The following is a 25,838-nucleotide window of genomic DNA, read 5'->3' as shown; positions in this document are numbered from 1 at the left end:
TGCACATGCTGTGGCTCAGCACGGTTCCCGGAAGCAGCAGCGTGTTCCCCCCTCCGGCTTCTACATGTAGGGGCAGCCAGGGGGCTCTGTGTGCTGCCTCTGCAGCTCCCATTGGCCGGGAACTGTGGCTAATGGGAGCTGCAGGGGTGGCGCCTGTGGATGGGGCAGCATGCAGACCTGCCTGGCTGCACCTCTGCGTAGGAGCTGGGGGGGAGACATGCTGCTGCTTCCGGGAGCTGCTTGAGGTAAGCGCCACCTGGAGCCTGCACCCCCAACCCCCTGCCCTGATTCCCCTCCCACCCTCCAAACCCCTCGGTCCCAGCCCGGAGTACCCTCCTGCACCCCCAACCCCTCATCCTGCACCCCCACCCAGAACTCCCCCTCCCCCACACCCCAACCTCCTGCCTCAGTCTGGAGCCTCCTCCTGCACCCTGAACTCCTCATTTCTGGCCCCACCCCAGAGCCCACACCCCTCCCAGCCAGAGCCCTCACTCTCTCTCACACTCCAATCCCCAATTTCATGAGCATTCATGGCCCGCCATACAATTTCCATAGCCAGATGTGGCCCTCGGGTCAAAAAATTTGCCTGCTCCTGTCATAGCACACCCCTTCCACTAGGATCACAACCATCATGGCTAACAAAACTCTTTGTGGGTCGTTTCAGAGCAAACGTCTACATGTGGTCACTTAAACAAGGGCTTTGCAGACGTCACAGCTGCATGGAAGCATCTTGATTCTTCGCTCAGCTGCAGAATGAGCAACAGCTGCAGTGCTTAAAACTGCCCCAACTCCCAAGCTGCCTGCCTGAGAGAATTAAATATACACTCTGTACTCAACAATGCTCAAGACTATTATTAATTTGTAAGGTGAGCATCAAGCCAGGATCAGGGCTCATTGTGCTAAGCAATGTTCAAACACAACAAAAATTACAGTACCGTCCTGAAGAGTTTACCATCTACAAAGTCAAGTAGATCAAACCCTAAACCAGAAAGCTTGATACCCATTGGAAAGTGCACCCTGGTGCACAGAAGTTGAACATTAGCAGATCATGTTACTACAGTCAAATACACGACATTCAGGGTGACTTACTCACTTGTGTTTCGTAAAGTGCACAGTCTGGGAAGGAAGGGGGAGATATGAGGTACTGCAAGGAAGAAAGAATCTGCAGTTGGTGTGACAGAGAATTCTTTTTTTTACTGTCTGAATTCAAAGCAGCATGTGATTATCACTACTCAGTTTACTATCTTATAATACAGTCATTTATTCTAAGGGATCCAAAAGCACTTTACAAATAAGCCAGATCCCCAGCTGGTGTAAATCAGCCTACCTCTGTTTAAGTCAATGCAGGAATGTTGATCTATATTGCCTTCTATGAATATGCCACCTCAGAAAGGCAGCCACTACCAGCATGAAGAACAGAAAGAATTGGCTTATAAACAGTGCCATGGAGTCTTTGAGGTCCAAACACAACAAGCACCTCAGGTTAAGGACTTACTTGAGACATACGTGCAAAAGGAACTGCACGGAACTCAGTTTATCTACCATAGTTTCTTTTTGTTGGGGAGGTGGATTAACTATGCCAAGGGGAGAAGCTCTCCCATTGGTGTAGTAGCATCTTCACTAAAGCTGCACCAGTGCATGTGAAGACAAGCCCTAAGCACAGAAGAAAATCTCTGTCATACATAAGCTGAAAGAGAAAAAAAAACAAACAAAAGGAGAGAGACGATTAAACCGACACGCTCCGACAGCTTGTCACCGAACCCTCATGGGACAATGCTACAAGTCAGACACACATTGTACAACTCCTGTTATTATTGTGAAACCTGCTGCTCTGCACAAGTGGCTCACAACCTGAGCTGGTTTAACTCATGGTGCTACAGAGTTCAACAGAGCTACTGCTGTTTACACTAACTGAGAATTTAGTCCAGATACTTGCTGTGTTAACTTCAATAACACTTGTATACCTTAGCTCGGATTCTGGTTTCAGAGTTGGCATCTCAAGTCAAGGTCAAAACCAAGCCCCTTGTCTTGCTGTTAAAGTTACAGCAATTAAAGATCCAGACTTAGGACAGAGAAGCTCTGCATGACAATGAATTTACAGTATCCATGGCAACATGCAATGTCGGAATTGCTTAATCAAGTTATGAAACCTTGGGAAACCTGCAGCTGGTCTCCATGGTGTCCAACCAGCTCACTTCCTTCCTTCAGCTTCTCGCTGAAATGACACCCACAGCAGGGAACTCATTGCTTGAGCAGCGCAGCAGCAGCAGGGTGTTTGAGTTGGGCTTATAGCTGGATGCTATCGGTAAATCTCTTTGTGTTTTTATAGGAATTGAGATTGAGCTGCCTGTGGCCAAGGAATTTATTTACTATTGACTTACTTTGATTTGTAGAAAGCTGTTGTCACATGCTCTTGGTGCACAATTTCAATAAACAGACATTCCTCCCCAGCTCCAAATTGGACCAATATAAACAGCAAAGCCCTGCCAACTCCTCCAGACACCATGACTAATAACTCTTCCCCTGCCCACAGCTCACCCACACCAACTGCTTAACGAAACACTTCACAGAACTCTAACGGGCAAGCTTCGCAGCACGTCCCAAAGGCCAGAACTCTGGCTGTGTTGGATCGAGGAGAAAGTAAATTCCAAAATTTGGGATGCCTTTGCACCGGCACATCACCTCCTGTTCTATGCTGTTAGCTGAAGCACTTGAGATTATTTTCACCAGATGTAGCAGTCACCGCCTGACATATGAGGAGAGGACAACCAGCGACTCAACTATTTGGGTCTTTATAGATCGCAACCAACACTTTGAATCATACCCAAAAAGGAACTGGGAGCCAGTGTAGACTACAGAGCACAGGAGAAGCAATGTTGTGAGAGTTAGGCCAGTCAAGATTAGGCAGACTCCAAGAACTAACTTTTTGTCAGTTTAAATCTTGTGGGTCTGTTTGCCTCTTCAGATACATGTGAAGTAACTACCAACAGGTAGTTACAAAATTAGGGCAGTTAACAGATGGCTCTGAGAACTGGGTTTCACTTTTACTTTGGGTTTGCTGCTCAACCAGTGCCCCAACAAAGATTCACACACAGATATAGAGGAAAAGGTGGAGCCCTTCAATGCTAAAAATGCTGAAAGAGGTGTTAGAAGTGATTACTGGTGCAGGCAGCTGATATCAGACCTCCTCCAGAAGTAGAGCTGCTGAAGGCCTTCAGCATCAGAGTGAAGATTAAGGCTTGTAGATTTCTCATTGAGAATATCCTGTCAGGCACTGAATGCCCTTAACTCCCATTGGCTTCCATGGGACTTGATGGAGCTCAGTTCCTGGCAAGATCAGGCATGTGAACTGCAGGCATTTCCTTTTGGAGCAGGGACCAAAGCAGAATCTGGATGTACCTCTCATGGCTTTTATTAATTTAAAGGTCTCCCCCAACAGGAGCCAATCAGGCTTTAAAAGTAAAATTATCTCCCATCAATAAAGGTCTTCAGTAGAACAGATTTAAAACCTTGAGCTGAATTCAAAACACAATTGTTTGGGTGGAACCACAGCTCCTAGGCCTATCGCTCCCTGAGGAAGTGGCCTGCCCTTTCATGTCCTCATATAGGGCTGAGAGTTTTATGCCCTGGCTCCAGGAGACAGAACCCCACTCACTTTCTGTGCCAGTGAGACCTTTCTACCTCAGGTTGAACAAAAGATCACAACACCTCTCAGATTTACTGTAAGAGAAGACTCACCAGGGGTGTAATGCACTTGAGATTCACACAAAAGGCAGCTGCTGCTTGATGAGCACTTAGTAGTTATTTCAGGAAACACAAAATTATAGCCTGAATAAACCCCCCCCCCCACGTCACTGAAAATTACTCGAGTAGGCGTTTCTCTCTCTGTCTCCCCTCTTTCCACTGCAAATTCTTAAGTGACAACAGGCAGCTGGAGCCCCTCCTGCAGCACTGAGCTGTAACAAATGGCTGCATCTCTCTTGGCCAAACTGGATCTGAATGCTCAGATACATTTACTTAAAAGAGGGTGTCTTCTGGCACATGTCCAATGCAGAGCAGCAAGTATCAGTCACCTTACTGACAAGCGTCAACTGATATTACTCTTCCCTCAAGCACAGCGTCTTTCATCTTCAGCACTTTTCTCTTTGAGCTGTAGTTCTTCTCAAAATGCAAAAGGAAATCTGAGTCTAGGCAGACCTTTCCAGATATTGGGGACAAAACAGGCCCACATTTTTAGGCAACTAAGTCACAACTTTGGCTCATCTTTATAATTAAAAAAAAAAAGCCAGCAGCTTTCTAGAAATGTAGCTGGTGGCACTGGAGGGCTAAACCAAAAGCTAAACACGCACTGTCTCGGCATAAACTTGGTCTTTGTTATAACTAAATGATTTCTTATTTGGGATTGTTTCTACTGGAAGTTGTTCTGAACTCTGCATCAGAGATGAAAGGAAAAATTCCTTGCACATTACAGCAGACAAGGGTTTGAGGAAAATGGCTCTCTCTCTTACCCTTAATTCCCCTCACTCCTTGTGCATTTAGCTAAAACATGGAAAATCCCTTCCCTCACTAATTTATTTCTGATCAAAAGCCTTATTAGAGCTGTAAAGGGATGACAGAAAGCCCTGTTTTGCTCTTAAATTCTTTACCACTGAAGCCAGAGATGCCTGTATTATGTTATCATGGAAATACTGAAGCTGAACTAAACATGCTGTAGAAAGAAATCAGATATCTGAGATGTTCGCTGGCCCTGCCCATACAGAGATAATAGAAAGAACAAATCTGCACAGGAGGAAATGCCTTGGAATTCCAATGACTGCCCTTCCTGTTAAGTACAATCCCTGGAAATGGGCAACTTCCCGCTTACACATCGGAGCTCACTGACGTGCCAATAAACCCCCTGAAATCCACCACTGTTGGTTACTTCATTTAGTCTTCTAAATAAATCCAGGAGACTCTAAAGCAGGGGTTCCCAAACTTGGTTCGCGGCTTGTTCAGGATGAACCCCTGGCAGGCCGCAAGACGCTTTGTTTACCTGAGCATCTACAGGTACGGTTGCTCGCAGCTCCCAGTGGCCGCGGTACGCTGTTCCTGGCCAATGGGAGCTGCAGGAAGCAGTGGCCAGGCCCGCGATGGCTCTAGGATAGTGGACACCTATGCAGACAGATGCGGATCTGAGGCAAACCTCGATAACCTGCACATCTGGAAGATGAGGTGAAAGGGTTTAACAGCTGCGGGGAGAGTGAGTATCTTAGATGGAGATGAAGAGGGGATGAGAAGGTCTTGCAAGGAATACCGTAGGTGCTGGAGTTCTAATTTCCCATGGAAGGGGTGGAGGAGGAAGGAGATGGAGCAGGGAGTGGTGTTTCAGATGGGTCCTAGTGACAGACTCTGCCCATATACATCCGACAGGTGTTCCTTTGCATAAATATGCTTTTTCCTGCCAGAAGTGCAGGTACTGTATATTACCCCATATCCCTGGTCTCCACTTCAGCTCCCCCTTCCCCCACCTAAGGCGTACGTGAAGAGACAAGAGTCCATTCACCTCACAAGACAGCAGACCTTGACAAAATGCAGAGGTATTTGCTCCTTTAGGCCCTGATCGAAAACTAAATTAAGTCAATGGGAGTCTTTCCATTGGACTTCAAAATCAGGCCCTCCAGTTGCATGAAGCGATAAGCATCACTAGGGCTAGCAAAATGAGCCTTTTTCTTGTTAGACATTGAATGACTCAACACAGATCTCAAAAACTGAGCAAAACCCCAAACCAGGATCATTTTAGCCCTTCTGAGGTTTCATTGCGAGCGAAAGCCTTTGGAGGCCAAAAGTGCCAGGTCAGTACCTGAAAATGGCACCCATGCCATTCTGAATAACAGTAGCTAGCAACCAAAGGTGCATGCCAACTGCCTACGTGCAGCTGAGGGTGTACTTGTCATGCGGACCTTCCAGTCTCCCCCATTTTACATTTATATAATTCCCAAATACCACAGAGACTTTGTTATATGTAAGTGTATGCTAAAGGCTGTAGATTAAATCCTAGCCCCACTCACATCAATGGCAGTTTTGCTATTAACATCAATGGAGCCAGGATTTAACCCTCAGTCTTTTGCAGTGCCATGCAGAACATCAAAGCTTTTGCCTCCATTGGCCTTTCCTCTGCGGCTGTCCCGCGACCGAGGTGTGAATCTGGGGCAGACTGGTCGAATTATAGCCAGGGAGGGTGTAAATCCAAACCAGCTTTTTGCAGTCAACAGGGTGCAACCAGCAGCGACAGAATCAAGCCAGTGACTGACTCATAAGAGGGCAACAGCCAAGGTTGCAAAGGATGTGTGTGGAAGAACTTAACTGGTGTTAGCCAGCTCTTCAGGGAGTTGAAGAGCACAGACAGAGGTGACTGAGCTGTTGGGGGTGCAGAATTCACAGATCCCAGTGAGGAGTGGATAAACGCACCTTGTTTTACAAAAATATTTAAATTGCATGTTTATTATCCAGAACAATAGATACCTTCCCAGGATGGGCTGTCAACACCCCCTGACCCGGCCTTCCTTTTCCCCTGGCTACATCCCCAGCTGGAGAGATGTTCCTACCAAAGTGACCTGTGGCAGGACCTGCTGGATTTGACTTGGACTGCACTGTTTACCTATCATCGTTCAGCTCCTCAGTGGCCCTCTGTTGTGTGGTCTCACAGATATTGTGTAGTGCTCAGGAGGGACTTGACTGGGATCTGTGTCCACTTTGGGCAGGTTTCACAACACAGGATAAAGAGTCACAGTAAGGACACAAGCCTGTTTTACCCCAAATGCCCTCCCCTTGCATCTTAATGGTGCATTTGACTTTGCACTCCTGCTCCACATACTCAAAGTATCTAACTGAACTGAACTGCCTTTTACACCTCTGCAGAATCACTGCTGTACAGCTTAGGGAGTGACACGGGCCATTTTCACAGCGATTTTGCACTCTTTCACAGGCGCAGAGTTAACAGCAGTTGCACAGCACAGTGCTCACTTCCCCCTTGGATGAGGAGTGCATATTAGAGATGGGTGAACCATGTGGAGTCTAAGCTTTTGTGAGGCAGTTGGATTTTTTGGGTGGTGGGGGAGGGCGATTGCGAAACTAGTTCCAAAACCTTCAACCTGTTGGTACACATCTTCTCTAAGGCTGATTCAACACCACATACTTTCTAGCCACAGTGAATGCTGCTGTCTATCTTAAAGGGAGATTGTGGGTAGAAGCACTTACACCACACACACAAAGAATTTTTCACCCTATCCCTTTTTGTACAATCCCACTGACTTGTTCTGCATTCTCCTCACTCTCTACTTTGTTTAAACTTCCCAGGGCTGCCTACCGGCTGCAGAGCTGCCTAGATTTCCTGTAGCACTATATGTAATGCTGCTCTCTTCCCTCCCCCTACACCAGGGGCTACAAGGAAGGGCTGCATAAGGCCGCTTATGTCAAGCATACAAAGCTCCTGAACCAAGGTGATCATCGAATCATAGAATATTAGGGTTGGAAGAGACCTGCTCAAAGCAGGACCAACACCCACGAAATCATCCCAGCCAGGGCTTTAAAACCCATTAAGGATGGAGATTCCACCACCTCCTTAGGTAACCCATTCCAGTGCTTCACCACCCTCCTAGTGAAATAGTGTTTCCTAATATCCAACCCAGACCTCCCCCACTGCAACTTGAGACCACTGCTCCTTGTCCTGTCATCTGCCACCACTGAGAACAGCCTAGTTCCATCCTCTTTGGAACCCCCCTTCAGGTAGTTGAAGGCTGCTATCAAATCCCCCTTCACTCTTGCCTGAAGGGAGTTGGGGAAGGAGGGTTGGAATGGGGGAGGGACATGAATTGAATGGCTTAACTCTTCAAAATAATCTCCAGGATCCATCTGTCAGAGGTGATATTCTAACTTTTGTGAAAGAAGGTCAGTTGACTGCTGAAGGGACATGACAGGTGTGTAGATGGCAGCTGATGTTGCAAGATGTAATTGTTCAGGCCCTCGATCAACCTGTCAAGAGTGCTTAGAAGAGGCAGTCTGATAGGTTGTGGATTCAGGTGTGGACTGCTTCCGCTTTTGAGCCCTGGTCCTCTTACGCTGCTGCTCGTAAGAGCACTGAGATGGTGGGTATTGAGGAGGTTGTGACCTGTGGTGTGGCTGAGAGGTATATCTTAGCTTCTGTCCCGCAGTGCAGATTCCTAGGCTGTGATACTCTCAGTTCTTTTACAGCCCTCCTCCCCCACACCTTGGGCTGCCGGGCAGTGGGAGAGTTTGAACAGGGGGCAGAATTGTCCCTAAACTTTGTAAAACACACAACTGGTGAGTAGCTTTGAAGTTAGGCAGAATCCATCTATCTATAATTCAAATATTGACTTTAGGACATGGTAGTTTCCCCATATTCTGGGATTAGGGTTACCATATTTGAACTTTCAAAAAAAAAAAAAAAAAAAAAAAAAAAAGACACTCCACAGGGGGGTGGGGGGGAGAGGTAGCCCCACCCCCTAGCCACTCCCTCCCACTTCCCACCCCCTGACTGCCCCCTGCAGAATCCCCAACCCATCCAACGCCCCCTGCTCCTTGTTCCCCGATTGCTCCCTCCCAGGACCCCTACCCCTAACTGCCCCCTGGGACCTCACCCCCTATCTAAGCCTCTCTTCTTCTTGTCCCCGACTGCCCCTCCTAAGAACCTCCCACCCTAACTCTCCCCCTAGGACCCCACCCCCTACCTGTCCCCTGACTGCCCTGACCCCTATCCACACCCCCGACACCTGACAGATCCCCGGGACTCCCATGCCTATCCAACTGCTCCCTGTCCCCTGACTGCCCCCCCAGAACCCCTGACCCATGTAACCCCTCTGCTCCCTGACTGCCCCGACCCCTCTCCACACCCCTGCCACCTGAGAGCCCCCCCCCCCCAGGGAACACCTAACCCATCCAACCCTCCTGTTCCCTGTCCCCTGACTGCCCCCCGGGATCCCATGCCCCTTCTCCAGCTCCCCGGCCCCCTTACCGTGCTGCTTAAAGCAAGGTGTCTGGCTCCGCGTGGAGCCGCTGCCAGACATGCTGCTGTGCCCCCCCAGAGCGCTGAGGCTGGGGGGGGGCAGGGGAGGGGCTCTGGCTGCTGGAGGTCCCCGATGCGAGCAGCTCAGTCTGGCCCAGCTGCCCTGTCAGCTGCGTCACGCTCTGCATTGGGAGGGAAATCCCAGACCTTTTCAGACGATAGAAGTAGAAGATTAATACACTTTAGAAATATTCATGATAGGTCTGATTTGTAGGGGCTACAGTTTTAGTAAAGAGATACACTATGAAAAAAAGAAAAAAACCCCAAGAGTAGAAATCCTAAGTCACCACCGCTCCTCTTAAATCCATACTGTGTGCTTCAAGCAGAGTTGTTCAAATCATTTGCCACATCTCACTGCTTTTGATATGTATCTGTTAACACTTTCATTATAATCTGTGGTTTGGCAGATATTATGGTTTTGACAGTCAGCGAGTGAGTTTAGACCGTTCCAATCCATGAATTACTTTGCACATATAAATTAGGTGAGCACAAGAGACTTTATTGCATTACGAATAAAGCACTGACATTCCAGATTCAACCCAGAACATGTGGGAGTCTAGAAACAGCAGCACAGCTCCAAATGGCATCACTTACATAATCACTTCACAGAGATTTTCTTAAAGCTGTAAGCAAAAAATAAATAAATCTCATCTGAAGAATCCCTCCGTTCTCATAGCCATGGAGCATCTTTCACACTAAACAATCCAATTCTTCTGCTTTTGCCCCATGAATCCAAGTTGTGGTTGTCCAATTAGCTTAATACACTACAAAAATAACTTCTCCAGCATCATATACTTGTCTCAGAGGTGCTCAGCCCACCCCAGATACTGCATATCAGAGAGGAAGCCGCAAGTTTAATCATCTGATGAGGTTCAACAAGGACAAGTGCAGAATCCTGCACTTAGGAAGGAAGAATCCCATGCACAGCTACAGGCTGGGGACCGACTGGCCAAGCAGCGGTTCTGCAGAAAAGGACCTGGGGATTACAGTGGACAACAAGCTGGATATGAGTCAGCAGCATGCCCTTGTTGCCAAGAAGGCCAATGGCATATTGCGCTGTATTAGTAGGAGCATTGCCACCAGGTCGAGGGAAGTGATTATTCCCCTCTATTCGGCACTGGTGAGGCCACACCTGGAGTATTGTGTCAAGTTTTGGTCCCCCCACTACAGAAGGGATGTGGGAAAATGGGACAGAGTCCAGCAAAGGGAAACAAAAATGATTAGGGGGCTGGGGCACATGAGTTATGAGGAGAGGCTGAGGGACCTGGGGTTATTTAGTCTGCAGAAGAGAAGAGTGAGGGGGGATTTGATTGAAGCCTTCAACTACCTGAAGGGGGGTTCCAAAGAGGATGGAGCTAGGCTGTTCTCAGTGGTGGCAGATGACAGGACAAGGAGCAATGGTCTCAAGTTGCAGTGGGGGAAGTCTAGGTTGGATATTAGGAAACACTATTTCACTAGGAGGGTGGTGAAGCACTGGAATGGGTTACCTAGGGAGGTGGTGGAATCTCCTTCCTTAGAGGTTTTTAAGGCACAGCTTGACAAAACCTTGCTGGGATGATTCAGTGGGTGTTGGTCCTGCTTTGAGCAGGGGGTTGGACTAGATGACCTCCTGAGGTCTCCTCCAACCCTAATATTCTATGATCAGGTTGGCATAAGTAGATTTCACAAACACACAAGTTCAGTTTCTGGAAGGCTGACCCCATTTTTCCTTCCTTCTAGCGTCGCAACATAGTTAACTGCATGTAACCATGGAAGCAGCTCTCTCTTGCAAGATCTGAAAAACCCGAAGTCCTGACTACTTTGCATGGACAGTAAAGATGCCGTTTGACATAGGAGAAAAAAAAAAAAAGGACTTCATTAGCTGAGACAGAGACCTTTCTAGAAAGGTCAGAAGATTAGTAGTTACAGCACAGATATAAGCACTGTTTAAAAGGACACAGTCATCCTGATTTGGCCCTCACCATTTACTTGCCTTAGAAGGCAGTGGCATCATTGGAGGATTCTATACATAGTTGTCTATATGGATAATAAACTAACAGCCATGCTGCATGGGATTCACCTTCATTTAACCAAAGGTATGAGACACTTCCTAAGCAACTGGCAGCATCACTTTGATCAATGCATCAACTGAAAAGTAGAACTGGACACAACAAAAATAGGAATTCTGCATTAAAAAAAATCCCATTGGCTTCCTCCTGACATTCACAAAAAGAAAAGGAGGACTTGTGGCACCTTAGAGACTAACAAATTTATTTGCGCATAAGCTTTTGTGAGCTACAACTCACTTCATCGGATGACATTCAGTGATCTTATCCAAGGAATCAAAGGTGGATGGATATCCCAGAATACTAAAGTCTTTCAAATGCACCCAGATCCTTGCCTTCTGCTGAGGCATCATTCTTAAGAACATAAGAATGGCCACACTGAGTCAGATCAAAAGTCCATATAGCTCAGTATCCGGTCTTCCGACAGTGGCCAATGCCAGGTGCCCCAGAGGGAATGAACAGAACAGGTAATCATCAAGTGATCCACCCCCTGTGTCCAATTCGCAGCTTCTGGCAAACAGAGGCTAGGGACACCATCACTGCCCATCCTGGCTAATAAGTTCATGGAGGATAGGTCCATCAATGTCTATCTAGTTCTTTTTTGAACCCTGTTATAGTCTTGGCCTTCACAACGTCTTCTGGCAAGGAGTTCCACAGACTGACTGCATTGTGTGAAAAAAAAACAAAACACTTCCTTTTGTTTGTTTTAAACTTGCTTCCTAACAGTTTCATCTGGTGACCCCTGGTTCTCGTGTTATGAATACTTGCTGAACAAGCTGGTATTCCTCTAAATAATAGAATAAATAAATATTCTAAATAAGCTTCATTGCTTTGCGTCTCATGAGTTTTAAGTAATTGTGGTAAACTCAGTGGAATGTTTCACCGAACCATATTTAGACTTTGTCTTCACACACGTTTATTTTTTATGTAGTTTTTCCACAGGATAACACACACATTAGCTATCCCACTGTAAAATCCTACTGGAGAAAAAGCATCTGCAGTTTTGTTATGGGCAAGGACAACCATGTGCCAGTGTATAATGTGTCCTAGCTATCCCCTGCCTAAAAAGTAAGAGTCCCTTGTCTCCACTAGGATTTTACAGTGGGATCGCTAATATGGTAATCTCTCACTGGGAAAGAAAAAATCAAACAAACACTTTTTTGCAGTGAAGTGTCTTGGCTTCCATCATTTGGCCTGAGGTGTTTCTCCAGGTAAGGATCTTACTTGTGCTTTGTATTCTTTCTGAGCTAAATCCCGAAGTCAACAAGAGTTTTGACATTGAATTCAATGGAACTCTGAATTCTCTCTCACACAAGGAATCCCACTCCACCCACAGACTGCATGTGTGTGTACACGCTTTGACAAGGTCTCAAGGACACAGCCAAGATCTGCCTCAGTCTAGATCTTATCAGTCGAAAGAACTATCAACAGTGCTATATTTTATCTTGACCATGTGAGCGGTAATACAACATAAGCTGGTTGACAACGTCTTGACAAGTTTCTGGATATACAATTCTCTATGAAAAAGGACAGAAGCATAATAGAAATGGTACAGATTCCAGCTGCCTTTTTTTTTTTTTTTTTTTGGTTTATAAATCAGGGCTGCTAAGGGACAGGATTATTTCCTGCCACAGCATGTTTCAGTTTAGCCACTGAACCCTCAACATTTTTGGGTCCATGTCCTTTTGCCTCATGTAAGTAATGCCTGAATTCAGTATACACCCAGTCTTAAGGAAGGGGGAAATGACAGTTCAGTCAGTCAGTTCTGCCCACTGTGCCAATTTCCTCATATTTAAAACTAAAACCAAAAACAAAATTTTTTTTAGTGTATTGGCTTCTAAACAGTGTTTAGTGCACTGTAACCCTGGGATAATTTGCTGTAGTTCATAATCATCTCATTAGCCAGCTTCCCGTAGTCTCAGTCACAGCTATCAGAAAGTCTTTTTTTAATTGTATCAAAAGGTGACTTTCACATCAGAGGTGTTATAAACGTATGTGCGCTCTGGTCATAGATTGAGGCACAAGTCAGCCTCTCTGTGCCTCAGTTTCCCCATTTGTAAACTGAGGATAATGATCCTGACATCCTTCGTAAAATGCTTTGAGACCTACTGGTGAGAAGCAATATTATAGTCACATTTCATAGCCCCAACCCTCAAGCAACTCCAGCGGCTCCCCATTCATTTCAAGATCCTGGTCAACATTAGCAATTTTTTTTGGAAATTTGATTGTTTCATATTAATTGCATATGTACAACCCCCTCCCTCCAACCCTTGGGTTCTAAAAGCCCTTTCCAAGATTGCTTACTCTGACTACCTCATCTTTTCTCCACTCCCCACTGTTCACCTGGGCTCTTCATCTGTCTTTGTAAGTCTCCCCAAGCTCATGTCATCTGGCACAGTCATGCTTCATCTCTCTGCCTCATAGATTTTAAAGGCCAGAAGGGACATGGTCATCTTGTCTGACCTCCTGCATGACACATGCCAGAGAATTCCACCCAGTGACTTCTGCAGTGGGAGGAATTATTCTTCCCAAGTCGTAAGGGAACAGACCCTTCATCCAGTCTAAATCCAAAACATTTTCTCCTTTGCTTTTACATCCTAATGTTTCTCTCCCTTTGTTATTTGCCTCCAAGTCTGCAGAGCATATTGGGATACAGACACCCTACAAAATCAGTCTGCTTTGCTTTTCTCATCCAGGGTATGTCTACACAGCAGCTGGGAGGTGGAATTCCCAGCTCAGACACACACACACGTGCTAGCTTTGTTCATGCTAGTGCACTAAAAATAGCAATGTAGCTGCAGTGGCCCCGGCTAGCTGCCTGAGTGTATCTAGGACGGGGTGGCCAACCTGAGGCTCCGGAGCCACGTGCGGCTCTTCAGAGGTTAACATGCGGCTCCTTGGATAGGCACCGACTCCGGGGCTGAAGCTACAGGCGCCAACTTTCCAATGTGCCGGGGGGTGCTCACTGCTCAACCCCTGGCTCTGCCACAGGCCCTGCCCCCACTCCACCCCTTCCCGCCCCCTCCTCTGAGCCTGCTGTGCCCTCCCTCCTCCCCCTCCCTCCCAGAGCCTCCTGTATGCCACAAAAGAGCTGATCAGGAGGTGCGGGGGGGAGAGGGTGGGAGAGGGGAGGGCGGCTCTGATCGGTGGGGCTGCCAGTGGGTGGGAGGCGCTGGGAGTGGCGGGGGCGAGCTGATGGGGGCCTGCTGACGTATTACTGTGGCTCTTTGGAAATGTCCATTGGTAAATTCTGGCTCCTTCTCAGGCTGGCCACCCCGATCTATACTGGGGCAGCTAGCCTGAGACACCTTGTCTGCCACCGTGGCCATGCTGCTATTTTTAGTGTGCTAGCTTGGGGGGTACGTCTACCTGAGCTGGCAATTACCCCCTTCCCCTCACAACCTGCTACAAAGCCATAACCTCAAGAGCAGACTTTGTCTTGGGGGTCTAAATTATCTTAAGTTTGAAATCACCTCATGTTATTTTACTTCCACCATTTTTAAAATATAGGGAAAATGGGCTGGCAGGTACATTAATGAAGGAGAGACTAGGCAGAAACTGCTCTGCTATTTAATCATTCAAATCCCCAACACTTAAACAGTTTTGCAAGACTGCAAAAAGAATAAGCAGCTACACAGTCAAATAGACTTAAGGCCAGAAGGGATCATCACGATCATCTAGTCTGACCTCCCACACATTGCAGGCCACAGAATCTCCCCTATCCTGGGGTCTCAGAGACTGGGCTCCAGCCAGAGCCTGAACATCGACATTGCTAATTTATAGCCCTGCAGCCCAAGCCAGCTGACCCAGCCTTGGAGATTTGGTGCCACAGGTTTTTTAATCGTCGTGTAGACAGACATACTCTTAGCTTCTCTGTCTCAGTTCCCTAGCTATAAAAATTAGGATAGTAGCACTTCCCTATTTCACAGGGGTGTTGAGGGTATAAATCCATTAAAGATTGTGAAGTGCTCAGCTGTTATGGCAACGGAGGCCAAGTACCTGAGGTCAGTATTAAAGAAATCAAACATTGTAAGAAAATTGAAGTCTTACCTATGCAAACGTGATTACTGAAGCATTTGGGACTGTTGCAAGTATATTTATTTCCACTGATAACTGCGTTTGGACTAAGAAAAGGAGGACTTGTGGCACCTTAGAGACTAACCAATTTGAGCATAAGCGTTCGTGAGCTACAGCTCACTTCATTGGAGTAAGCTGTAGCTCACGAAAGCTTATGCTCAAATAAATTGGTTAGTCTCTAAGGTGCCACAAGTACTCCTTTTCTTTTTGCGAATACAGACTAACACGGCTGTTACTCTGAAACCTGCATTTGGACTGATGATTTGAGAATTAAATACTACTAAAACAGATCTATTTTCAAACTATGGGAAGCCACAACACTGGTTTTCTTTGGAGAAACACTTTTTAGTTCTGCCTGCGATGCTGGCCGAGATATTAATCATCATAATAATTGTCTTTTCTAAGTAGCTTATGAATGTTTCCATACATCTTCCAGTTGGGGTTATGGACAATTAACAATGAACCAGTTCCACTGCAGCTGTTTCAGCGAGTTAAAGAATGGGCATGGCCTGCTTCTCAGACCTGTCTAGCAAGATTATCTATGGTAGTCGTGTTTTTTAAAAGTCTGCTATTTTCAACCCTTTCAGCCAGTATCTGGAAAGAGAGGCACCCAGGTTTATCTTAGAATAGAGAATTTAAAGAAACTAAGTCATAATAACCTTCTGGTAAACGTTTTCAGAAGTACATAAGGCCCAGCTCCTCAAAAGGACTTAAGTCAATGGGAAATTGAAATCAGTGCATCACTGACCACCAACAGGAGTTAGGCACCTAAATACCTTTGAGGATCTGCGTCCAAGTGACTTTGAAGCCTGATTCCCCATTTCAAAATGGACTTAGGGTTTTAGGGCTCAAATCCCAAAGAAACAGGCATATGTTTTTTGAACATGTTATCTTTTTCAATAATCAATCAAGGTTTTTTTTTTTTTTAAATTAAGAGATAGTCTATGATAATGCAAATAACAAACGACAACAAGCAGCTGATAAATGAGTTTTTAACTAAGGAACCTAGTCTCTTCTTACTTCCATTGGAGTAAATCAGGAGTTCTACTACTGAAGTTTGTTACATCAGTGTAACTCTGAGATTAGAATTGGACCCAAGAAATATAAAAGGTAGTTGGACCCATACAACAGGAGCTGAATTTGATTTCCCCCTCATTCAGTGTAAATTAGTGCAACCCCTTTTACTTCAATGGAATTATACCAGTTTACACCAGCTGAGGATCTGGTCCATCATGCTTTTTCAGAGAGATTCCAATTGCCAGTTAATCTGATAAAGAGACAGAGGATCCATAAACACCTCAGCCGTGCTCTTGTCTAGTCTCAGAGACTAAGCAGAGTCTCTGAGACTAGACAAGAGCACGGCTGAGGTGTTTATGGATCCTCTGTCTCTTTATCAGATTAACTGGCAATTGGAATCTCTCTGAAAAAGCATGATGGACCAGATCATTTGGCAAGGAGAACCTCAGTTTACATTTGGCTGATGCAGGAAGAGCTATCGGTGATCCAGCAGGAGACATTTTTCTATGGTTGTGAAAATCCTGGGCCCCCTCCATCCCAGGGATAAAACCCCCCAACCAATGAGTTTTTCAGGTTCCCATCTCCTTGTTAACCTGAAGTACCAACATGAACATATTTGGAAGTGAGCAGCTGCATTACAGACTCTTCGTGTGCAGAGTCTGTAGCAATAAAAAGGCTTGTGTGATGAAAGAATCATATTCATTGTATTAAGTTACACCTCAACTATTTGGAAAGAATTTAAAACAGACCTTTCAGGGTTTCGATGGTCACCAGCATTCTTATTTACAGAGCAAAAGCTGAACTTGCAGGCCAGTTCGAGTCAGACCATTTGTATCCCCAAAACCAGAGCTGTGGCTTGGAGCTGGAGTGAGCAGGCTACACAGGGCATTGCATTACCTTGGAAGCCAGCACAGTGCAGAGCTACATCACAGGGAGCTACTCAGAAAACTTCCATTCGAAGTCAACGAGCTAAGCTCTGTGGTTTGTAATTAAGCAGTGGAGACAATGGCAAATGGAAATTAAGGATGGCAGATTTTGGCCACAAGTTACCAAGGGACTAGTTTTCAGAAGCGTGGAGCAGCCACATTACAAGGGGAATTCTCTCCTGGCCATTTCTGTCTGGTGCAAAGTGGGCATAGCCTGGAGAAACCAGCCCCAAGAGTTTTGCTGCGGCAGCTGCAGAGAGTGGAGGCTGAACGCCATCTTGAAGGAAATGCTATAGTAAAAAGCTATCCCATGATTGATCTACTGTGGGTACCTACATGGCCCCATTTACTGTAGTATCCAAGCACCTCGCAATCTAATGTATTTATCTTCACAACACCCCGTGAGGTAGGAAGTGCTGTTATTCCCATTATACAGATGGAGCAATGAGGCATAGCGAGGCTAAAGCCCAGATTTTTAAAAGGTATTTAGGTGTTGCTCCACTCAACATTGCAATGCCTAACTGATTTTGAGCCTACGTTTCCTGTTCAAGAATGATTTCGATTGTCAAGTGTCTAAACCTCTTTTGAAAATGAGAGTTGGGTGTTGCCATACTGAGGGCAGCAATGCTTAAGTACCTTTAAAAATCTGGACCTAAGTAAGTTGTCCCAGGTCACCCAGGAAGTCTGTGATGGAGTAGGGATTTGAGCACGTCTCTCACCTACTAGGCTAGTTCCCTCACTGCTGGGCTATGTTTCCTCAAATGAAACTGCTGCCAGCTCAATACAGGTGAATGGCTCGCCATCACTTACTGAAAATATAAATTACACACACACACGGCCAATGTGAAACCGGATTACCCATAAAAAGAAAGTAAACTATTTAAAAAAATAATAATCAATCTTTCCCCCAGCTGTCTCAATACTTATCTCACTGGATCTCATCATTCTATCATAGTTATTTCATCACCACCTGGCAGCGGCCATCTAGTCAGTCGTATCCCCATGCAGATTTTCCCTCCGCATCACTCCCTCACCAATATTTGCCCACACGTAGTGACCACTTCATTTGATTCTAAAACAGCTAATCAGAGAGCCATAAATCTTAAAACCAAACAGGAATTATTTGGGGGCAGTTCTCTGGCCTGTGTTATGCAGGAGTCGGACTAAATGATCACAACGGTCCTTTCTGGCCTTGATATCTACCAATCTATTGCTCCCTTCTGTTTGGAAAGATCTGTACGGCCAAGCTTGTTGTAAAAGCTGCTGAAGCCAATGGAGTTACTCTGGATTTACATTGACGTACCCAAGCAGAATCGACCCACTGAGATGTTGGCTGCTTCTTTCTCAATCTTGGATTTTCCCCTTAGCTGTGTTTTTCCTTTAGCAAGTCTGTAGGGGGGATATTTGAGGATGGCAGCACGGTTGTGTTGTCTCCTCCCAAGGATCTTCTCTGTTCTCAACTGCAGTAGCAACAAGACGTGCCATCGCCCCTAAGCTGAGTAGCGTACGTTTCTCCCATCTGCCGATTTCATGCCAGTTCTGTTTTCAGTTAGTCTGAATTCTCCAGATCTAATCTTAGCACTGTTGCTCTTGGGAAGGTCACATTACTTTTTGGCCTTAGTTCCCTCATTGTGAATTGGGGGATAATGTACAGAAAAACCCTGATGACGTGAACTAGTCTGAAGGGAATCATGGAATCGTAGGACTGGAAGGTACCTCGAGAGGTCATCTAGTCCAGCCCCCTGCACTCATGGCAAGACTAAGTTTTATCAAGAGCATCCCTGACAGGGGTTTGTCTAAACTGCTCTTAAAAATCTCCAGCGACGGAGATTCCACAACCTCCCTGGGCAATATATTCCACTGCTTAACCACCCTGACAGGAAGTTTCTGGCTCTACATTTCATTAACTTCTCAGTGCCTTGGACACCGAGAACAACAACTTGGATTTCTAAAAGGCAACTTTCAAGGTTTGTTTCCATAACTTTTAAGATCATTTCTCTTTCTTGGCCCTGTTTATAATATCCTCCTGGAGACCTGAATTCCTTATCAGAGTCTCTTTCCCACTGCCCCCTATACACTTTGTCATTACAGAGTGGCTTCTGAAGACACTCGTCTCATGTCACAGTTATTGTGGCCTCATTAATATTATTTGTATTACAGTTGTGTCAAGAGGCCCCACTGTATTAGGGGCTGCATGTATACATAGGAAAAGATAATCCCTTCCTCCCTGCAATCGAAATAGACAAGACAGAGAAAGGTATACCATGCAAGCAGAAGCTGGGGAAATAAGGCACAGAGAAAACAAATGAGTTAGCCAAGGTCACAGTGAAAGTCTGTGGCAGAGGAAGGAAGTGGCCCCATGTCTCCTGAGCCATAATTCAGTGCTTTAATCACAAACACAGCCTTCCTCCCGAGACCCACCCTTCTTTCCTGAGGATGCCAGAGTTCTTGGGTGCAAGAAAGCAGGCTAGATTGGAGAGAAGGTCCAACTGTTGGAGAGTTTCTCCTTGTTTCCCAATGGCAGGAACCAGTGGAGTGAACCTCACACAAGCGGGCCAGACCCATTAGATAAAATCCACGGAACATCACATCCTGAGGAAAGATGGGCAGTTTTAGGAGGACGGCTGGGCCTGTGGTTAAAGCACTGAATTATGACTCAGGAGACTTGGTTTCACTTCCTGCCTTATTTAGCAAGAAATTCATCCCTATGCACTGAGCCAGTGCAAAGGCACTATTTTGAGAGTTTAGATGATGCCTCGGACTGTGTGTTGACCCCCACCACAGGGATGCAGGAAAATAAAAGCAAAGGAAAGAAAAAGAAAAGAAAAGAAAAAGGACAGACACAGCAAACACCACAAGTTCCCTCACAATGACCTCCAAATGGACCGTGCAAATGGAATTATCAGCAGAGCAGAGCATAAGCCCTGCTAGGCATGACAAGGACTCCTCAGATCACCCCAGAATACTCTGTGGTTTGAAATAGATGTGAAAGCTATCCCTGGTATATAAAATCATCTCTGTATTTTGTGCCAGAAAGTGCAAGGGAATCTAGGGCAAGATGCCAGTTATGATGATTCATTACACTAATTTGCACTACATTCATTTGGACTTACATTAGTTGCTTCAGCACCAGTTACAGCACCAGTGCAGGTATGGGGCAGCAGTCCTGCCAGTTTGGAAGAATAAAACATCTTCTCCTTCAGGTTTTATTTTAAAAAACCTTTCATCTCTCTCCCCCCCAGCTCTCTCCACCCCCAAAATGTCAACGTATCTTTTTCAGTGCCAAGAGGAAAAAATATCTTTTGGTTGCACTGCCAGATGATCCAGTTTTTCTCCCCGCTTTTGCTAGGTTCAGTCCCCGTTTAAAAAAAAATCTTAGAAAAAGGAAAGCTTTGTTTTTTTTCCAATTACTTCTGTCAAAATCTTGAGCTTGTGAAAACCCCCACCAAATGCTCCAATAAATACAAACTGCCCGTCACACCATTCCAGAGAAGTGGGCACTGTTGACTTCAGTGCAGTCATGCCAGAGATGAATTTAGCCCACTTTGCATTGTCAGGCTACACATGGTATTTTGTGGGATTCACTGGAGCAAAGGAAGAAGAAATTCAAACAATTAAAGGAAGAGTTATGAATAATAGCTGGTGCTGAACAAGCCTCTGTCTCCCATTTTTGAACCGTTATTTAGATGGACACTGTCAGCGTCAGGTTTTGGGGACTGAGTAATGGAGAAAGAAATCCAGCTTTTTGTAGAGACCATTAAGCAGCATGGGTTAGATTATATATATTTATTTGTTAACTTTTTATTTTCTCTGCAAAGGGTCTTTTCATCCAAGGAGTCTTTCCATCAAGGGACAAATTGATTGAGGCCTGATTTTGCAATGGTGTCTCCTGTGCTAAATGGGATTCAGGTGCAAGGCAACACAGAGGGGGAGAGTGCTTCCAAATGCAAAAAATGTAAAAAAAAATAAATAGAGAAAAAACTGATTATTGCAATCCCAGGCCCCAATCCTGCAATCAGATTGGTGTGGACAGCTCCTTGCTCCTATGCAGGGTGCCACTGACTTCAGTGGCGCACTCTGCAAATACAAACATTTGGCTGCACAGATCTGACCACAAGATTGGTGCATGAGTTGTTACTTGCAGCTATTTTATCAACAATATTTTCCAGATCAGACAAATATGATTTTCCAGTTGATGGTGCCCCTTAAAAGTTGCAATAAGCTTGGTATTAAAACTGTAACCTTAAATGAGACCCAGTATAGCAAATGGCCAAGATACTCAATGTTAGGTAACCAAAGTTGAAAATTTTGGCCAACTGACTTTACACAGAGCAATGCTCCAGGGTTAACGTTATTTATTGCAGTACTTCCTTGAAGCCTCAGCCAGGGTCTCATTGTGCTACAGACTGTATACACAAAAGCTTACAGTCTAAAGTTTCCATCTTTCACCCTGGAAAGGTTAGAAATTGATACGTAACATGATTACAGTAACACTGTCTGTTAATAAATCAGACTTATTCTGCTGCATGGCATGACCTGGTGATTAGAGAACAGGATGGGGAGTCAGCCATCCTGGGTTCTAATTCCAGCACTAACCTTTCCTGCCTCATCTGGAGATGGCCAGTTAACTTCTCTGTGCCTCAGTTTCTCAGTCTGTAAAATGGGGATTTACTACTTTTGCAAAGTAGAGCTCTTGATGGAAAGTAGTACAAAGCATCATTACTAATTCACATCACCAGTGGTCACAGATACAAATTGAAGTAGTTGGGGAGTTTTCAGCTTCATCACAAGTTTCTAGTACTTTGTCTCAAGGCAAATAAAGAGGTAAAGCTAATTAGTTGTCTTATTAAATTATATTTGGGATTGTCTTAGAGGTAATGGAAACATTTTGTTATCAAAGACAGAAGTTTCTGTATCTACAGATCCCATTTAGAAGTTTGGCAAACTACTCTGGGCTCTAGAACCAAAGTACAAAATGAAAGGCCCCACTTCCCAGACAGCTCTCAGATATATGCAGTAGTCCAAAACCACCTTATGACAAGACAACGAAGTGGGGAATTTCAGAGATCTAGACATCTACATCCCATTAAAGGTAATGATACATAGGCATCCACATCTCCTAGGCAGCTTTGAAAAATGTAAGCCTGAACTTACTGGTTCACTCTTGTGAGAGATAGACACTTAATAAAAGAAGGTATTTAATTTACACATTATCACTAAGAATCACCCGCTGCCCTGCCCCTCTAACCTTTAGATAATCAAACCCACTAGGCACATAACTTAAAAAAAAAGAAAAAAGAAAAAAAAAAGGGTGATCATGTCAATGGAAAAAAGAAAGTAGCATATGTTCCATGGTGTTGGAACAATTTTTATAGTGGGGGTGCTGAGAGCCATTGAACCAAACAGTAAACCCTGTATCTGATGGAAACCACTTAAAGCCAGGGGGTGCTGCCACACCCCAGCAGCCCTAGTTCCAGCACCCCTGAAATGTTTTTGAGAAGGTGACCCTTGAAGCTGTTGCCTCCAAAATCGCTACTGTGGGTAAGTCATTTCTTTCTGACCCTGACCGTAGAAAAAGAGAAAGTGATATGGTCCAGGAATCTCTCTCCATGGAGCAGTCTATGAAACGTGGCTCATACCGAATCAAGGGGAAAGTGTCCACAGTGACCACGTCTTGCTAGGAGCAACAGAAAATAAAGCAGAGTGCCACCCGCTACCGCAAAGTTTGAGCTGGAAAGTACTGGGGGTTTTAGAAAGAAAACCATCTTTAGACAGCGAAGAAACATTTCACGTTTTGTCTCCCAACAGAGCTGTAATGCTTCACTGTCCTATCAAACCTCAGCTCACTTCTCTTTTTAAGAAGAAAGTGTTTTAACCCCCCCCTCCCCTCCCCTCCCCTCCCCTCCCCAGAACTGGAAGGGGAACTTCAACTTTTGTTTGGGCTTCTGAACAGCAGATTTGTTCAGGACACGTTTCAAACCCAACCACGCGCCGGCCCTTCAGCCTCCACACAGGAACGGGTCACACGACCCTACCTGGGGAAGTGTTAAAAGACAGCGACGCGCGCCAGCCCCCTCCCCGCCTTCCCACCCGAGGGGAAGCGGCCGCTGTCAGCCCAGCCCGCCCCAGCCCGACAGCCCAGCCCAGCGTCCCCTGAAGCGCTTTACAGGGCTCGGACACACCCCTCGCTGCTCCCAGCTCTTTCCACTCACCAGGCAGCGCCAAGTCGTGCCCAGTCCCGGGGAAAGCGCCCTGGCCGGACCCAGCGGCTCCTTTCTCGCCTACCGTATCCCCATGCCTTTGGCAGACCCAGAGCAGCGCGGATCATTAATCCCCCTCCCCGCCACCGCGGCCCTTAAAGCGGCAGCCGCCTCTCTGCGGGCGGCTTGACACCCCGAGCGTTCTTTATATTGCAATATCTGCGGCTAAAAATAGAACGGCTCTAAAGGGGGAGGCGGGGCGGGTTAGTTTCTAGTTAGGCGGGCAAAATACCAGCTGTTTGGGGTCTTTCGGAAACAGGCTGGGTGCGTCAGAACCGCCCACCCTTCCCCACCGGGGCCGGTCTAGTCCCGAGGGGCAAAGCTGCTCTTTAGATCTGGATCAGAAAAAGCAGCGAACCCTGCCTTTGACAAATGGACTAGTCCGCCTAGTGCGCTCCAATGAGTTGGCTTTAAGGTGGACTCAGGGGGGGAATTTGGCAGGGGGACCTTAAGGCGTTTCTGGAGCGTGAGACCATGTCATTCGTCTCCCAGAATCCAGGCAGAGCGATTTACACACGGGCTTGTTCACTGGTTTTGTCACATAAAGGAAGCGAATGGATTTTGTGAGCCCTCAGACTTTTCTACCTCCTCCAGCACCAAAGAAATGATTATTTATTGAGCACCGTCTGAAACACCACTCGGAGTGCGCAGCAGGTGCTCTGCAATTCCAGGATGGAACAGCGGCTGGTTCATCAGAGCAAGATCTTGGAGAGTTAATTTTTTTTTTTAAACTTACCAAGTTGATCACGAACACTGAAGTTTTATTTAATACAGCAGGGCCCCTCCTGACAGGAGTGGCAGGGATATTAACCCCGACCCACCTATTCGTCTGGGGCTGAGAAATCAAATCAACCGGTTGTGTCACATCCTCATTATACCCATAGTGCTGAATCCTTCCAACCTCAGCCAACTACTGCATTCCTGGGAAGTGGAGATCCGGGTCCTGTAAACCCCATCACGCCCAAGTAGTCCTTTTCACTTGCCGGGTCCTATTAAAGATGCTGAGACTTTTTGCATCAGTGAAGATGACTTGTGTTAATAAGGGTTTGCAGGATCAGGCTCTGATACTGCCCTTAATACTGTAGTATCTTGGGCCACAAATCAGCAAGATACTTAACCATGCACCTAACTTTAAGCAGCTGAGTAGTGTCCTTGACTTGAGGTTAGATACTTAAGTATCTTGCTGAGTCAGGGCCTGTCACTGAGTTACAAGGGTCTGGTCTATGCCCAGCCTTTAACCAGTCTCCTGGGAGTGACACCTTTAATATGACATGCCCCAAGGATCCACAGTTCCACAGGGGCAGACTCATGGCTCCCAAGACTCTGAGACTGGAGCTTTGGCACCAGCAAACCCTGTTTCTCTCCATGGCTCCTTGCAGCAAATCCAGCCAAGTCAGACTCCTGTGGGAGGCTGTTACTGTAGCCGTCGTCTCCCCCCTTCCTCCCCATCCTTCTCTTTCCCCGCCCCTGACCTCCTTTGTCTCCTGCTCAGTTCCCAAGTTCCATTTGCTGGGGTTTCCTGCCGGTAGATGTTGATGTGGATCCTCTGTTGATGAAGGGTTGGTTTCAGCCAGTTCTCTAACGGCCCTATTCCTTCCAAGCAGAGAGCTAGGTGACATACAAGCTCATGCCTACTGGGAGGTTTTAGCAGGAGACTTAAAACTTTTTTACAATGCAAGCTGCAGAGGGAAATTGAGGCATGCATAGGATTTATAAAAATATTTCAGAAAATTCTCACTTTGTCACAGGGCTTATCTGCCGTATGTTTTATTAAGCAGATGTGTAATTCTTGGGTTCATACACAGAGTTACTTAGGAAAATGAATGCTCCCAACTTGCCCTCCCCACACAGATTACTTGTGTGTATAACCCTAGAGAACCTACCCAAGATGGGGTTTCATTGTGCTATGTCTGCACGTACACATAGCAGCAGATAGCCCCTGTCACAAAATGCTTACAATCTCGGCAGACAAAGAGTTGGAGAAATGAAGTATTATTATTCTCATTTTACAGATGGGGAAAGATACAGTGAGATTAACTGACTTATCCAAAGTCACAAAGGAAGTCTGAGACAGAGTGAGGAGAAGAACCCAGCTCTCCAGAGTCCCAACTCAGTGCTTTAACCACAAATCTTGGACCCAGATCTGAGCCCTGATCCTGCAAATCACGTGCACACAAATATAGCCCATGCTGTCAATGGTACTAAGTGAAGATCTCAAAGCACACTGCAAACATCTAGTCCTACAAAGCCCCTGTGTGGTAAGGAAGTATTATTATCCCCAGTCAGATGGGGAAAGTATGGTACAGAGTGGGTAAGGCCGACATTTTCAAACTTGGATCCCTAAATCCAGGCACGCAAATACGTGTTTAGGCCCCTAAAATGGTCTGAAGGTCAGAGTTGCTGAGTACTCACTACTCCCATTGACCTCAGACATCTCTTTGAAAACCAGGCC

General features: G+C 45.9%; 1 protein-coding gene across 3 annotated transcripts in view; it reads right to left on the bottom strand.

Moving 5' to 3' along the window:
* MRAS (muscle RAS oncogene homolog) overlaps positions 1-23,541 on the bottom strand; it is a 60,017-nt gene extending 36,476 nt beyond the window's left edge. The window contains exons 1-2 of one of the 3 annotated variants that reach the window (XM_073305034.1): positions 23,339-23,541; positions 9,011-9,208 (exon numbers count right to left, since the gene is read on the bottom strand). The gene's annotated coding sequence lies outside the window, so the exon portion shown is untranslated. The remainder of the gene's footprint in view (positions 1-9,010; positions 9,209-23,338) is intronic. The other 2 variants (XM_073305035.1, XM_073305033.1) reach the window with 2 other exon arrangements.
* Between the last annotated feature and the right edge of the window lie 2,297 nt (positions 23,542-25,838).

Source organism: Lepidochelys kempii, chromosome 11, assembly GCF_965140265.1.
Source record: "Lepidochelys kempii isolate rLepKem1 chromosome 11, rLepKem1.hap2, whole genome shotgun sequence".
Classification (NCBI taxonomy): domain Eukaryota; kingdom Metazoa; phylum Chordata; order Testudines; family Cheloniidae; genus Lepidochelys; species Lepidochelys kempii.
This window is presented reverse-complemented; position numbering and strand designations above follow the sequence as displayed.